We start from the raw sequence: 13,768 nt of genomic DNA on the forward strand, positions 1-13,768 counted from the left end.
GAGCAGATGGAGGAAGGGGGAACGGCCTTTCGGTTAAACCGATCCCCGGCAGCCTCCGGAGGCCCTTCCCGTCCCCCGCCGGCGGTGTTCGCCCTGCTCGCTGCCTCCGCAGCCCGGAGGCTGTGTGCGCGCAGAGGCTCGCAGGCCTCGCCCCGGCCCGTTCGGCCGAGCCCTCCACCTTTCTTCCATCTTAGATGTGCCTTCCTCGCAGTCTCCCCACCGATGTGCTCGAAACTCCTTAAATCTACTTTCCGTGTGGGTTTGGACCCCCTCGAGTTGGCAGTTATCGGACGCGGGGGGCTGGCCTCCGCCGAGCATTTGGTTTCATTTTTCCAAGCCCTGCCTGGCGCCCTGGGTGTTAACTCGCGGGCGGGCGAGGACGGAGCACCTCTTTTGTGTCTTCCCCGAGCCCCGGTGCAGGGCCGGCCTCGGGGGCGGGAGCGTCTCCCCCAGGCCGCCGGCCTCCCGGTGCAGGCTGTGCGCCCGGTGCCGAGAGCCGCAGAAGCTAAATACGCCTCGGAGTGGCCTTTGTGAGGCCGCCCTTACCTCCCCAAACACACTGACCTCTGCAAGATTAATTCCGTGCGACTCAGGACCTGGTCGAGTTAGGACGCCCGGCGAGGCCCCGCTAGACCATGCAATGCACCCTGAGTCTACTCATCTGTACAAATACCTCCGGATCGTGCCGAAACTGATAGATACATTAACTATCAAGCTCATGGAAAATGAAGGGCTGTGAGTTTATAAAAAGAGAACGAGCCTATCCCTCCCGAAAACAAATCTGTGACTCTGGTGCATTTTAAAAGCTCTATTTTTCTCTTTACTAAATAGAAGCGGTGTTAGGCTCTGGAGGTTTTGGATGGGGGTGCCGGAATTCGGATTTGTGTTGGGGGGGGTACGTCTTAAACCCCAGAAAATCTGCACAGTGACCGGCCAGTGTTCCCCGGTCTTTAAGGAGGTCAGTTATACCCACTGTTTGCTGCTTTGGCTGGTACAGTAACGCTGCCCCAATGTTCATTTAAAATTGGAACACTGTGAACACTCTTCCAAAGGCTAGTGTGCTTAAACGGATTAATACATTTTCTTTTTAAAGTTTCTTCTCCATAGCTTTTAAGGAGCATGTGTTTCACCGCACAGTCATTCTAAAGATGAAATATTAACACTTGTGAAATGATCTGAATTGCAATTAATGGACTATGCACAGTACTGGTAATTCTCAGCTTAAGGCTAGTGGAGGTGGAAGGTGCCCAAAATAGGAACCTCCAAACGGTGCCAAAAACTCATTTAGCCTCTGCTTATAATGTCCTTGGAGCTTATAAACAACTCCCAGACTGGAGCTGGAGCTTTTCAAGTCCTTTGCCCTTCTTCAAACACGCGAAGAGAGATCCAGGGGGCTCCCACGTTCATAAACTGGATAATTAGTCTCTTCAGGAATCAAAGTTAAATGTAGTTATTACAGCGGTCCTTTAAATCTATAAGTGTCCTTAGATACTTTTGCATTTTTCAATATTCATGATAGAAAAACAATTGCCATTTAATTAGAAAAACTATGAAAGTAAAGTTTATACGTCTAAATACCAGTTTATAACCATTGTTCTTGGTCTATTAAGTCAGTTGTAATAATAAACATGAAATAGAAAAGTAGACGGACACAAAAAGTTCCATAGCTTTATCTCCATGGACTTTTAGAGCTTGATGGAGCCTGGAGATTGTCTTCAGTCCACCCATTTTCCAGGCGGGAAGGCTCAGGGACCCCTTCCCGCCCCCACGCTCCTTCATTACCCAGGGCCTTCGTAGATAACGTTTGAAAGAAAAACAGTTTTGGCCACTGGTCAGAGCCATCCTGTGACTGTTTGTCCTTCCTACAAACAGGTGAAACCTGCAATTCAATATTTTACTACTTGCAAATACAAATAGTGACTTAGCGTTACTTCTTGTTTTTGCTTTTTCTCCTTCTAGTGCTATTATGAGGGTCCCGCTCTGCAGAGCAGTGAAAGTACAAATCACTTCCCCTAAATCACCGAGGGACCTGTAAGACTCTTGAAACTCCCCCTTTCTGAAATCCTAGAAGCTAGTTAGGAGACAGAGTGGAAGTCGGGACAAATGAATTCTCAATAGCAAAAAGTGATTAGCCTATCGCGTACGGGTAGCAGCTCTATTACAAGGTTCGGGTGCCCAGAATATATAGCTTACATTTTTAGGTGGATACAAAGGCACGTAACTAAATCCCGTAGTTGATCACACAGTTCCCTCAGCAAATACTTTCGAGCGCCTTATCTAAGGCAGGCAGTGATGTACCAGGGATACAGCAGTGAGCTGCATAACTGCTTTCACTCTCTCAGGGAGAGTCAGGCAATAAATAAAATAGAGATGGTAACAAGTACTATAGGGAAATGCAAATCAGGAGAGCGGCAGGGTATGCTGGTGAGGGGGTGAGTTCTTGAGCTATAAATGGAGGTGGGGTCAGGAAAGCCTAAGAAAGAGGGTAACGTTAGATCAAATGTCCTAGAAAAGGATGGAGGGAAAGAAGAGCAAATATAGAAAAATGAGAAAACTGATAGGAAGCGAGTCGACACCCAATGTATCCATTTATCTCCTGAACGACGATTTATTGATCACCTGCTATGAAGCAGCGTTATGCTATGTGCAGGGAAAACAGACATGAATGACACAGGCCCAGGTCTCCAGGAGGTGACAGTTTGGAGAGAAAGGACCAGCTATAAGCAGGATGCGACCTACAGTGCTTTACCCAGTACAGCTACGTGCGGAGCCGACCTCCTTGACCCTCTGCTGAGCTACCGTCTGCAGGGTTCCTACGGTGGCGGTCTGCATACACGCTTGTCCACCCCACTGACATTGACACTTGGGAAAACAAAGCCAAAGCGAACTTCACATACACACTTAAGAAGCCAATTGTATGACATGTGCCAGTAAACAGTAATTAGCCAGGATGATCTTCTAGCATCTTCATTATTCTAGATGCAGAGCTGTCTAACATTTGCAGACTTTTGCTAACTGATAATTAAGTCTTTCACTGAACGCTTTCCAGGCTTTAGGGGGGAAATATCAAACTCGGAGTGCCCCCAGCACTGTCCTAAGTGCCTGGACACCGTGTAAATATACTCTTTCCTTCCTCCTCTGCTTCTCCTTAATTCCACCCAGGCACACTTTAATTTTTTTTTAATGTTTATTTACTTTTGAGAGAGAGAGAGAGAATATGAGCAGGGGAGGGTCAGAGAGAGAGGCAGACACAGAATCCAAAGCAGGCTCCAGGCTCTGAGCTGTCAGCACAGAGCCCGACACAGGGTTGGAACTCGTGAACTGCGAGATCATGACCTGAGCCGAAGTCAGATGCTTAACCCACTGAGCCACCCAGGCGCCCCTCCCCAGGCACGCTTTAGATGGGCTGTTCCTTATGTCTGCTGTGTTTGTCCCGACTCATTGATTGGGGATACAAATTGGCAGTGACCGAGTGCCTAAAAGGTATTAGCCACTGTACTAGGCATTTTATATAAAATATTTCCAACCCTCATAGCAATGTCCCTGGGTAGGAATTATTACCTCCATTTATAGATATGGCCACTGAGAATCAGAGGGGTTAAGGAACTTGGCCAAAGTTGATCAGTGGAATGGCTGAGATAGCAAATCGGGGCTGCCTGACTCCAGGTCCGAGCTCCCTCTCCTGCGTCAAATGCATTAGAGTTCCAGAGTCAACACTGACAAGCTGTGTGGCAGCAAGATTCGATAGTATATAGTCACAGGAGAAAGAGACAAGCCAATGACGACGTTGCAAGGGGAATTTGTGCAGGGATGGAGGGTATCTTCAGATTGGGATGTGGAGCAAGTTGCTGCTCAGGGCGAAGACCCTGGAGCTGAGTCTTCCAAAGTGTGCAGGGCTGAGAGGGAAGGGCATTCAGGCAGTAGGAACAGCCCCTTCGCATGCACAGGCGTGTGAATTCCTATGGCTGGAATTACGCCAGTGTGGCTGGCGTAATAAGGCTTGGGAAGCAGGAGCAAGGGCAGATGGAAGGGTGGAGAACAGTGAGAGGGGAGGAAGAGGCAGATTAAAAAAAAAAAAAAAAAAAACAGCTAAGAAGCTGGAACTTCATCCACAGACCAAGATGTGGAGAGCGTGGGCATGAAAGGATTTTAAGCTGCAAAGTGGCACAATCGGGTCCCAATTTTAGAAGGATATGTAAGCAGAAGGGTGTTGAAAACTCCCCCACCAACGGGTTCTAGGCAGGAAACGCACGTGAATGAAGAGGTCCGGGGGAAGAAACGCGCAGTCACGATGGTACAGGGCAAGTGACAGTGTCCAGTCAGGGCCACCCGTGGAGGGATGTAGGTTTTGGGGCAAAGGCCCCAGCGGAATGGGGCAACCACGTGTGGCCTGTGGGAAATCTTCACTTTCATGTGACATCTGAATTTTAGAGGCGGCCAAGGCCATGCGGGCCAAAAAAACAAGAACAATTCTTGTCTCCAGCCACTTGTTTGTAAGCCCCGGGCTAGAGGGTCACGGAGATGTCGCAAGTAGGAGGCTATGTGGAGTGAACCAGGGGAGGAGGCATGAAGGCCACCTGACCCCGGTCAGATGTGTCCCTTTAAGTTTACTCATTTATTTTGATGGGGGGAGGGGCAGAGAAAGAGAGGGAGACAGAGAATCCCAAACAGACTCTGTGCTGTCAGCGCAGAGCCTGACTCGAAGCTCGATCCTACAAACCATGAGATCATAACCTGAGCTGAAATCAAGAGTCAGACGCTCAACCGACTGAGCCCCCCAGGCGCCCCCAGATATGTTATTTCAGAGATGCCCCAGGGACGTTCCTTTTGACTCTCACATCAGCACCCAGGCTTGGCAATTAATCATTTGGGTCAATTTTCTAAACAGAATTGACATAAAAGGTTGTGTGAGAGCGGGCACGGTTTTCACTAAAGGAAAATGCTGGGCGCTGTGCCCAGGTTTGGGGCCGTTTCTGACAAACGTACATGAAGGAATTCAACCCCTAGCTTCCCCCTGAGCAAAGTGGTCACAAGACACGTGAATCAAGTCACAGAAGCAAAGCAAACCTTAGCAACATGGAAGGCCTGGGACCTTGCTCCCATTTCCCTCTACATTTATCTACAATCGGGGCAGGGCTACGCTGACTACGCAGAACATTCAGAAGTGGACAGGAGCACACAGGGAAATCTACAACCTAAGGTGGGGGGGCGCAGTCTGTGGAAGGAAACGTGGCAGTTTCGACTGGTGGACGGACCTCAGCTGTCCAGAATGGGCCGTGTGGGGGCGCCTGGGTTGCTCAGTCGGTGAAGCATCTGACTCCTGGTTTCGGCTTTGGTCATGATCTCGCGGTTCATGGGTTCGAGCCCTGCGCCCAGCTCTGTGACGACAGAGCAGAGGCTGCCTGGGATTCTCTCTATTCCTCTCTCTCTGCCCCAACCTCGTGTGCACTTCACCTCCCTCTCTCTCTCAAAATAAATAAATAAACATTAAAAAAAAAAACAACAAACAGGAGCACCTGGGTGACTCAGTTGGTTGAGTGTCCGACTTCGGCTCAGGTCATGATCTCACGATCTGCGCTGACAGCTCGGAGCCTGGGGCCTGCTTTGGATTCTGTCTCCTTCTCTCTCTGCCCCTCCCCTGCTCACACTCTGTTCTGTCTCTCAAAAATGAATAAAAGTTAAAAAAAAATTAAAAAAAAAAAAGAGTGGCTCCTGTTAGAGGACCACATGGGGAGAAGGACAGACAGACAGACAGACAAACAGAACGTATGTATGAGAATCTGACAACTTACCAGTTGTCTCCCTGAGTCATTGCCCAGCTGCACCATCGCTGAATTGCTCCTCATGTGTTGCATGTATAATCAGTGTGTCATTATGTCATCCTTCTAGTGAGTCTGAGCTTGTATGAGGCAGGGCCTTGCTTATTCTACTCTGTTTTAAGTTTCAGTTTGGGTGTCACCTCCTCCAAGACGACCTCCCTGATTGCCCTCACCCAGCCTCCCTTGCCCTTGACTGCGTCGGCTATGCCTCCGACATGTCTCTGATGCTGTTCTTGCTTACTGGTTTTATGGTGTTCTGTTTCTGTGCCTGTCACCCGCTGACTGACCTTCTCAAGAGGAGACTGCTGTATGTCTAGTTCATTTATATTCTTACTCTAGCCCGAGAGGTAAACATTCAGGACAGGTGATGTGTGGAATAAGTGAGCCTTTGTAGATCAACATAGTCCCAATAGCTCTATCCCCTACCAGCCAGGAGGCCGCAGGAAAAGTTTCTCCTTCTCTCTTTAATCTCTGAACCTGTAAAATGATCATGTCCAGTTTCCCCCTGAGGAGTAGGAATCACATATGCAAAAATACTACACTATAAAATGCTGTAGAAATGTATGGTATGTGTATAATTATTATTTATCAATTAGGCTTTGGGGGGAAAAAAGAGGGAAAGTTTTTGTTTGCCTGTTTCAATCTGAAATTGAGTAGTGACATAGGGTTTATTGAAAGAATTTATAATTTAGTTTGATAGCTTTGGGGAAAAGAGAGCTATGATTGGGTTGATAAGCTATGCCCTTTTTTTTAAATTAAGTTTTTATTTTTATGTATTTAGAGAGAGAGAGCGAGCGCGCACATGAGCAGTGGAGAGGCATGCACATGAGCAGTAGAGAGAAAAGGAGAGAGAGAATCCCAAGCAGGCTCTGAGCTGCCAGCACAGAGCCCAATGTAGGGCTTGATCTCACAAACTGTGAGATCATGACCTGAGCCAAAATCAAGAGTCAGACTCTTAACTGACTGAGCCACCCTGGTGCCCCTATGCCTCCTTTGATTGAGAATCAGGACTTCGAGTAGTTCATCTTCCTCCCGGGGCAGCAAAAATCACATTAAAAATTTTTTAATGTTTATTTATTTTTGAGACCTAGAGAGACAGAGTGCGAGAAGGGGAGGGGCAGAGAGAGAGAGTGAGAAACAAAATCCGAAGCAGGCTCCATGCTCCCAGCCGATGCAGGACTTGAACCCATGACGTAAGCCAAAGTCGGACATTTAATCAACTAGCTACCCAGGTGCCCCTAAACAAAGTCACATTTAAACAAAAGGTCTGGAGAGATTCTTGACCCCTGAATGCTTACCTGTGCACAAGGTTCACAACCAACTCTTGCTGAAGAACAAAGATAAGTAGGTGCCTTATTCACATTACCTCTGCAGAAGCATTGTCGTTATTGTGCATAACAACAACAACAAAAAAACCTTAAAACTGATGAGACACTAAGAAATAGTGCAGTGGGGCGCTTGGGTGGCTCAGTTGGTTGAGCATCAGACTTCAGCTCATGTCATGATCTCACGGTTCATATGTTCGAGCCCCGCGTCGGGCTCTGTACTGACAGCTCAGAGCCTGGAGCCTGTTTCCGATTCTGCATCTCCCACTCTCTCTGCCCCACCCCCCTCGAGCTCTGTCCCTCTCTCTCTCAAAAATAAATAAACATTTAAAAAAAATTTGTTTAAGCGCAGTGCTTTCAAGTGTGTAGATAAAGTTACTGACAGCTCATCAAATGGGACAAACTTCTTTCTCTTGGCCCTCACCTGGGATGGCTCAGGGATCCATGGTCGGATACAAGTCACAAAAGCAGCACGACGTTGATGCAGAAGGGAGTTTTGCTCGCCGAAGCTCACCGTATCCCTGCCTTCCCCTCAGGAAACGGAGCTTCTGAAAACGGCCTTTATTACAGAGATACTCCAGCAGCCCAGTGGTCCTATAACCGATGAACCTGACCCACAGTCGCTCTTGAACTTTGATTGCTAATATTGCCTAGGCACGTCGATGAAGCACTTTATCAACAGAATCTTAATTTGCGTTTGTCCAGAGGGAACTGAGGGAATTTACCTTCCTGTCCCCCCCCTCGGCCCAGGGGGCCAGACAGGAATCAACACGTTCAGAGGGGCGGCCAGTGGGCTTTCAGGCTCAGACCTCAGCTGGGGCTGCGACTTCTTCCCACTCTAGGAGAGGTCTGATGGGCGACACGCTGGCACAGATTTCCAGTTTCTTCCTCCATCAGACCTTGGGTCGGGCCACAGCGTTTACTTACATGTGAGCTCCCAGGGCAGAACTTCAAACGAAGATTTTACATCGTAAACACCAGCGATTTTTCCACCAGGGGTGGTTCGAAGTCAGCCGCGTTTACCATCAGCATGATAATAAAGAGCTTGGAGAGAAGTGAATCACTCATTAACAATTCGCCAGAGTGATTGATCCTTTTAAGGCCCTGCTTTAAGCTCTTGGCGGCTTCCCACTGCCTCGGAGATAGAGCACGAAATTCTGCCCAGGGCCCCCCAGGGGGTGGCTCCGGCAGCCTCTGCTGTCTTTTCCCTGGTTTCTCGGGGACCCTTCTGTTCCCAGGGCCTGCCTCTGTGTCCTTCCCACTCTCGGCCTGGCTAGCCCCCTCGGGTGCTTTGGGTCTCCATGTAATCCTGATGCCCTGACCAAGTTCTGTCCTCCCGACTGAGTTTGCTGCCCCCCCCCCCCAGCCCACACCTCCCTTTCCGAACAGGAACTGTCGCTAATGTAAACCTGCGTGCAAGGGATGCTGTCAATGCAAAGTGCCCGCTGCGTCGGGAGCTTCCAGCAAATGTTAGCTTTCTACCCATTGTCACTGGTCTTGCACTGGATCCTCAGGCAGAGCCACCTGTCTTGTTTCTTCTGTGACCCAGACCTCCCTCAACGACAACTGGGCTGAATCTGAATCTACGTGCTCAATAAACATTGGCGGAATGAAGGAATAGATACAAATGTGTTGACTCGGGAGTGTGTGTGTGGGGGGGGTCGGGTCTTGTTTAATGGGTACAGGGTTTCTGTTTGGGATAATGAAAAACTTTTGGAGATGGGTGGGGGATGGGTGTACAACGACGTGAATGTCCTTAATGTCACTGAAATGTACATAAAATGGTTAAATGCTCAATTTTACGTTACGTATATTCTACTACAATAAAAAATTTTGTTGAATGAATGCATAGTTAACTTTTTAAAAATCTTTTTAATGTTTTTTTTTTTTACTTTTATTTTTGAGAGAGAGTGTGAGTGGGGAAGGGGTAGAGAGAGACAGAAACACAGAATCCAAAGCAGGCTCCAGGCTCCGAAGTGTCAGCACAGAGCCGGATGCGGGACTCGAACTCACATACTGCAAGATCATGACCTGAGCTGAAATTGGATGCCCAACCAACTGAGCCGCCCAGGTGCCCCATTTTTAAAAAAATTTTAAAGTAGTCTCCACACAGGTTCCTCAGGAAACTAACAACAGAACTCCCCTATGACCCAGCAATAGCTCTGCTAGGAATTTACCCAAGGGATACAGAAATGCTGATGCATAGGGGCACATGTACCCCAATGTTCATAGCAGCACTCTCCACAATAGCTAAAACATGGAAAGAGCCTAAGTGTCCATCAATGGACGAATGGATCAAGAAGATGTGGTTTATCTATACGATGGAATACTACATGGCAATGAGAAACAATGACATCTGGCCATGTGTAGCAACATGGATGGACCTTGAGGGTGTTATGCTGAGCGAAATAAGTCAGGCAGAGAAGGACAAATATCATATGTTTGCACGTATAGGATGATTAGGAGGAACTTAGCTGAGGAACAAGGGGGAGAAGAAGGGGGAAATGGTGGTGGAAAGGGAGAGAGGCAAACCATGAGAGACTCTTGAATGCTGACAAAAACTGAGGACTGATGGATGTGGGGGGGAGGGGGGATGGGCACGGAGGAGGGCACTTGTGGGGATGAGCACTGGGTGTTATGTGGAAACTAATTTGACAATAAACTATTTGTAAAAAAAAAAAAGTAGTCTCCACACCCAATGTGGGGCTTGGACTCATGACTCTGACATCAAGAGTCATGGCTCTACTGACTGAGCCAGCCAGGTACCCCCATAGTTAACTATTTTGAACCTGGGCCTTATTCAACTCTAATATTTTAATTGAATAAATATTCATAGAGTGCCTACTAGGGGTAACATACAAAGGTGCTCTCTTGGATTTATAGAATAATTTATAAAATACACTCAGTTTTCACACCCAGTCACCCTTTGAATGTAAACATGTTTTATTTAGATCCATAGTCTTCTTTATCTTTACAGCCCAAGCTGCCGGCACATAATATGCACCCAATCACTGTTTGCTAAATTAAATAGGACATTGGCAATAATCTAGTGTTTAAGTAGGGCTTTCCCATAACAAAATGCTTCCCAAACATTATCTCACATCTTGCTCTTTCTCTTTCTTCTTTCTCTTTCCTTCACATGAATAGTCATTCCCTGCCTGAACTTCCATTGCCAGACCCAACATAATTTCCTCAATTTTCTTATCCTTGCTTGACCAGCTAGTCATTCCCACGTGTATAAGCAAATTTTGCTATTTTATGCCTTCCAGGCCTTCGACCAATCCAAGTCTCAGAAAAGAGTTGGACTTGACTCTGATGAGGAACATTAGTCGTGGTAAGCCTGACTTAGCACATGGGCTGGGCTACCCTCCCACTCCCCCCTCGCCTGTCACAAAACCTCTGGGCACCTTGGGAGCGAGAAAGATACATCGCACCTCAAAAAGGAACCGCACACCATTTGTCCACTGTCTGTGGTTTGAATGGTGGTCGTGTTTCCTGGTTGCTTTTCTTTACTTTCCACTGAATAAGCTTCAGTCTTTTTATAATGTAAGGAAGTAGATAAGAAGAGATGGTCTAATAAGCCATTAGGCGGCATTGTAGGGAAGGAAACTTCAAAGTATGAGGCTAATCAGGGTGATAACGAATATTCCACTTTCAAGGCCTGTATCAAACAGCGTTTGTCACCAGCGGGGACGGACTTCCGTGGAGCTTGGCTTTCCAGGGTAGACACCGCAGAAAGAAGTGGAGAGGTGACGACCTCTAGATCACAGTTTTGAGATCTCACTTGCCCTCCACACATCTGATGTCTCCGACACTCGAGTGGAATTCCCATCTTCCCAAAGGGTGCCATATAGAAGAGGTTGTACTAGCACAGACCCGACCCAGGCTACGAGAGGTAGAATCCATCCCCTGTACTTACTACCTTGGTGAACTGAGACAAGTTTCCTGACCCTTCTGTACCTCAGTTTCCTCATCTGTAAAATGAGAATAGTAGGGTACTTACTCTTCAAGTTTTTATGAGTATTCGATCCACAAATAGTTGCAAAGCACTTCAAACAATGCCAGGCTTATATTAAGTATTATATCAGCATTTGACAAGTAAATAAAATCCCAAGTGTAGGGAATGCACATCTTAGCACCCCCAGTTTACACAACAATTTCACGTGCATCATCACCTCACCAAATCCTATCTGGGGTAGATAGGATTGCCTCTATCTCATGGATGGGAAAATAGGGTTTCCAAAGCATTTTGCCTAGTCATTGGCTTTGAGCAAAGCTGATCAAAAAGAAAATTGAGCACTTCGTATCTTTTATTTCCTATCCTTTCTCCACGGGAAAGAATCAGCTCTCTTTTTTCCTATTTCCACAGCAAAGAGGATGGTGGATAATCACTTCATTTTCATTAGATTACTATGGTAATAAGTAGACCAATTACCAGTGAAATAAAATACAGTTTGGGGCACCTGGGTGGTTGAGTCGATTGAGTGTCTGACTCTTGATTTGGGCTCAGGTCATGATCTCACGCTTCATGGAGCCCCACATCAGGATACTTAGGATTCTCCCTCTTCCTCTCTCTCTGCTCCTCACCTGCTGACACACATGCGTGCTTGTTCTCTCTCTCTCTCTCTCAAAATAAATAAATAAATAAATAAACATTAAAAAACTAACTGTAGTTTGTATCTGTGTATTTACGATGTGTGACACATTGCACGTCTCTATTCTAAGTATTTATCTATTGATCTTTATTATTAGCATTGGTCTAATTATCCTCATTGCTCAGGGACCCATATTAATATTAATTTCAAACATATTAGCCTTAATGGCATATGTTATACTTACGCTCCAAAGCGTAGCCTGAATTTCAGGCTATCAGCCTGTCGAGGGAAACTCACTGTAGACTTTGGATTGAGAGAAATGTCTCTTTCTTCTCCCAACACACATTCATACCTGCGGTTACACAAGAAGTTTTGTTTTCTGCTCTGCAGTTATTGGTCTTTCTTATTTCATTTATTTATTTTTAAGTTTATTTACTTCTTTTGAGAGAGGCAGAACACAAGTGAGGGAGGGGCAGAGAGAGGAGGACAGAAGATCTGAGGCCAGTTCTGTGCTGGCACCAGTGAGCCCGATGTAGGGCTCGGAGCTCACGAACCATGAGATCATGATTTGAGCCAAAGTCAGCGGCTTAACTGACTGAGCCACCCAGGCGGCCTGGCCTCTCCTATTTTAAATAGGCTAGTATACATGGGGGAAAGGTTCTCAGGGTAGCAGGATGAACCAGAAAAGCCAGACTGCTTTCCTCCTCATGCCCTAGGTTTCCCCAGCCCCGCAGAGTGGTGTTACTTACATATCCAGTCTTAGGCTAGTATTAATGGTACCATATATGCTCTATGTAATATGTACTCTATTAGCATGTCTGGCATTAAATCCCAGCTCTACCATTTTCTACCTGTGTGGCTTCAGGCAGACACTCAATCTCTGTCCATTTCCTCGTTCACAACATGGCGATGATGGTACTGGGTAGTTGGAAAGGTTACACGAGATAATGAATGTTAAGCATTTAGAACAGGCATGGCTCATGGCAAACATTCAGTAAATGTTACCTGTTAGCATCACGTTTTGTTTTGCTCAACATTTTCATCAGCCTCTTGTCTAAGTCAATGGCTTTCAACACTTTTGCCCATGACCTTCAGTGAGAAATACATCTTAGTGCACCATCCAGAACGCTCACACAAAAAACTAAATTGAAATTTTGCAAAACGTTAATACTCTGAGTACCCGCACTGTCCTCTATTAATTTCCATTCCCCCTTTAAAGGAAAGTACCAGTAGTTCCCTATCAAGTAGATTTCACAATCCACTAATGGGTCATTTGGAAAAACTGTTCTTTGATACCTGTGATAAGCAGAGTAACGTCTACCAGATCCACGCCCTAATTCCTAGAGCCTGCCAATATGCTACTTCAACTGGCAAAAGGAACTTTGCAGGTGTGATTAAGGTTACAGACCCTGGGATGAGACTATTAAACCGATGGTCCAGGGGGGCTCAGTCGAATCACAGGAGCCCTTAAAAAGCAGGGAACTGGCTGTGGCTGCAAGATATGTGACAATGGAAGGGTCAGAGATGAGAAGGAAGAAAGACTCTCGTCTGCCGCTGTGGGCTATGGACACGGGGAAAGGTGGTCAGGAGCTAAGGGTTCCTGGCATTTTCCAGAAGCTAGACAAGGCAAGGAAAGAGATGCTTCTTCAGAGCCTCCAGAAAGGAAGGCAGGCTGGCACATCTCAATCTCGGTCCAGTGGGACCCAGGACAGGCTTCTGACTTCCAGAACTGTAAAAGAATACATGTGTGCTGTTTGAGATACTAGATTTGTGATTTTTGTTACAGTAGCAATAGGAAACTGATACACCACATAAACTGGAAAACTTGACTTCATCTTAGACGGCTCTCTCTTCCTAGCCTCACACATTTCAATGAATCATCTATTCTTTCTGCTTAACCTTTGAGTATCTCTGGAATAATCCATGTGCTTTCCCAATTCATTGCCCTCATTCTGGGTCCATCGATCTCTCTCTTGGACGATAAAACCCCCTAACTGCCTTCTCTACTCCTGAGTCCCAACCTGCCCTA

The sequence above is a fragment of the Crocuta crocuta genome, unplaced genomic scaffold, assembly GCF_008692635.1.
Source record: "Crocuta crocuta isolate KB4526 unplaced genomic scaffold, BGI_CrCroc_1.0 scaffold322, whole genome shotgun sequence".
Classification (NCBI taxonomy): Eukaryota; Metazoa; Chordata; class Mammalia; order Carnivora; family Hyaenidae; genus Crocuta; species Crocuta crocuta.